Source organism: Panicum virgatum, chromosome 9K (assembly GCF_016808335.1).
Source record: "Panicum virgatum strain AP13 chromosome 9K, P.virgatum_v5, whole genome shotgun sequence".
Lineage (NCBI taxonomy): Eukaryota > Viridiplantae > Streptophyta > Magnoliopsida > Poales > Poaceae > Panicum > Panicum virgatum.
Window position 1 is genome coordinate 33,368,584 of NC_053144.1, and position 3,564 is coordinate 33,372,147.

Sequence of the window (3,564 nt, forward strand, 5' to 3'; positions counted from 1 at the left end):
ATTTGAAATTTAGAGATTTGCAGGGATTCAGTGGCACAAGTCTGTAGTAAAATTTTCAGAGCAAGATCATGTGTATATTTTCCTGAATTAATTCGAAAAAGCTAACAACAGATTAGAGAATCTTGATTGTTCTAATATGATAACTGTTTTGGGTTGGTGTCATCTTTTTACTGTGATCTTAGCATTCCATTAGTGATCACATATCCAAAAATCAAGGTCATTTGATGGGTAGAACTCCATGAACATGCATAAGGTGGTTTTCTTATTCTTTTCCCTAGATTAAATTTGGTTGAGTTTCTGCAAATGTGAATGTTACAAAATTTGTAGATTTTGTTACAAGGATTCCAGATCAGTTGAGTTTGTATTTTTCTGATTTTTCTGTGATTTGTTTCGCATTTTAGAAGTTCACTGGTATACACTGTAAAACTTGCAGAGACACCCTTGAACGAAAAAAAGAAATTACAACCGGGTCCTTCGCCGGCCTTCTCCGCCGTGGCATCTTGCCGGTGGTGTTCTGCGGTGCAGGGCTTACCGGGGCTGCCACGGGGAGGCGCGTGGGGGAGAAAGGATCGAGGAACACCTACCCTGGTCGTCGTTCGAGCGTTTGGAGCACAGGTTCGAGCTCGTCGGCGTTGATGGCGGGTCGGTTGTTCGGTTCGCCGGCGCTGGAGGTGAAGGAGGGCTCGGGGTAGTGGAACAGGGCACGCACGAGCACCGCGTGAGCTCGTGGATGCTTCTGGGGTAGCTGTCGGGCTCGGTCTTCCCCGGAGCTGGCCGGTCCGCGGTGAGCCTGAGCTCGCCGGCGGCGGCGCAAAAGGGGAACGGCTTCGGGAGGGGGTTTGGATTTGATTCCGCGCGCTTGGAGCTTAACTGGGAGGTGGGGAAGCTGCAGCGGTGGTCGGAGGGGGCAATGTGGGGGCTGGGCTAGCCGGCCCGCGCGAGCTGGATCTCGGCGGCCATGGCGGAGCGGCGGGAGGAGGAAGAAGGGGAAGAAGGGGCGCGACTGTGGGGTTCTGGGGGTCTTTATAGGCCAAAGAGCTCCTGGATGAGGAATGGAGTGACTGGGGGCGGTCGATTTGGCCTGGGCGAGTCGACGGCGAGCGGGCGGAGCGGCAGCGGCGCGGCGCATGGCTGGGGGTGTCGTGGCGGCTCGGGAAGCGGCCTGGGACGCGTGTGGGCGTGGGAGGGCGCCAAGGGGCGGGCCAGGTGGCGTGGAGAGGTTTTCCCGGGTCCATTTGGCTGCGGGCGCGCGGTGGACGAAGTCCACCGGCGGCGTACGGCGGGCGGCGCGAACAGAGCAGGCCGGGAAAGAGAGAGATGGAGATAAGGGCATATTTGTGATTTCTGAAATTCCAGGGACCTCTCGGTAAACTAAAATTATCTCCTAATTGGAGGGCTCAAATGGAAAAGTGTTGAATACCACTTTTGCATAACTTTTCAAGATCTACAACTTTTGTGTTATGCAAATTTTCATTTGAAACTCACATTTTGAACTATTGGTACATTTGCATATTTGCACAAAAGGACTTTAGTTTTATTCAGTTTTTGAATTGATTTTTGCTGAAGTTCAATTGAGCACATGTCAATTGAAACACCTCCCATGAGCCAACTTAAATTTTGTGCATATTTTTGAATTAACTTTTGAATAGCTTTTCACCCTTTTTCTTTCTCCTTTCATTTCTTATGCAATAACTGGTCTTTTATTTGAACCCTTCTCTTGAATTATTTTCCCAAATTTTCTTTTAACTTTAACTAAGGTGTATTGATTGGATTTAAAAGTATTGACACCTGAGGTGTCACAACCTACCCCCCTTAAAAGAATCTCGTCCCGAGATTGGATGATTGGATTTAGGTGGGGAAAATGATATACCTGAGGTAGAGCTAAGGAAACCTGGATAATGTCGATTAAGATAATCCTCCGTCTCCCAGGTGGCTTCATCCTCAGTGTGATGAGACCACTGAATTTTATACATTTTTACCACCTTTCGACGAGTACCCCTCTCTTTTTGATCCAGAATTTTGAGTGGATATTCGGTATATGAGAGATCGGGCTCCACTAAAATTTCCTGTTGGTCAATGATTTCCGTAGGAACTCGAACACATTTCTTGAGTTGGGATATGTGGAAAACATTATGGATGGCGGCAAGTCGTGAAGGAATTCGCAAACGATAAGCCACGGGTCCACATTCTTCAATGATTTCATATGGCCCGACATAGCGAGGTGCGAGCTTACCCTTGACTCCGAAACGTTGAACGCCTCGAGTTGGAGACACTCGTAAATAGACGTGGTTACCAACCATGAACTTCAAAGGATCCCTTCTTTTATCGAAATAACTCTTTTGCCGAGACTGAGCTGCTCGGAGATTAGCTTGTACTATTTTGACTTTCTCCTCAGCCTCGACCACTAATTCGGGTCCAAATATTTGACGTTCCCCAGTCTGAGACCAACTCAAAGGAGTTCGACACCGTCGACCATACAAGGCCTCGAAGGGTGCCATTTTCAGACTGGCCTGATAGCTGTTGTTATAAGAAAACTCTGCCAAGGATAAACATTTGTCCCAGTTCTTGTCATAGTGGATGACACATGCTCGAAGCATATCTTCAAGAATTTGATTAACCCTTTCGGTCTGTCCGTCAGTCTGTGGATGGTAAGCTGAGCTTCGAATTAATTTAGTTCCGAGAGCCTCTTGGAGTTGCTCCCAAAACCTTGCCACAAACTGAGGACCACGATCCGATATAATTGTTTTGGGTATACCGTGTAGGCAGACAATCCGATCCATATAGATCTCAGCATATTTCTTGGCTCGATATTCAGTATGCACTGGAATAAAATGAGCAGTCTTTGTGAGCCTATCAACAATGACCCAAATGGAATCATGGTGCTGAGAAGTATTTGGTAAGCCCACAATGAAATCCATGCTGATATCTTCCCATTTCCAAGATGGAATTGGTAGAGGTTGGAGAGTTCTAGCAACTTTCAAGTGACTAGCTTTCACTCTCTGGCAGGTGTCACATTCTGCGACATATTTGGCAATCTCTCTCTTCATGCGAGTCCACCAAAAATTTTGTCTGAGATCTTGGTACATCTTGGTGCTACCCGGATGAATAGAAAATTTAGAGAGATGTGCTTCGTCCAGGATTTGTTTCCGCAGGTCAGGATTCTTGGGAACGACTAGGCGATCCTCGAACCACAAAATTCCTTTATGGTCCACTCGGAAACACTTATATTTATTTTCACCTTCTACTACTTGCTGCTTGATGATACCAACACTTTTGTCGTGTAATTGTGCCATGATGACCTGGTCATAGAGTGTCGGTTCCACCGAAATATGATTCAAAGAGCCCTGAGGAATAATTTCTAATTTCAGCCTTTGCATTTCAGCACACAATGTGTCATTATATGACTCCATTGAAAGGCAATTGCAGTGAACCTTGCGACTGAGCGCATCGGCTACCACATTCGCCTTGCCCGGATGATAATGAACCTCCAGATCATAATCTTTGATTAATTCCAGCCATCTTCGTTGCCTCATATTCAGCTCACTTTGAGTGAAAATGTATTTG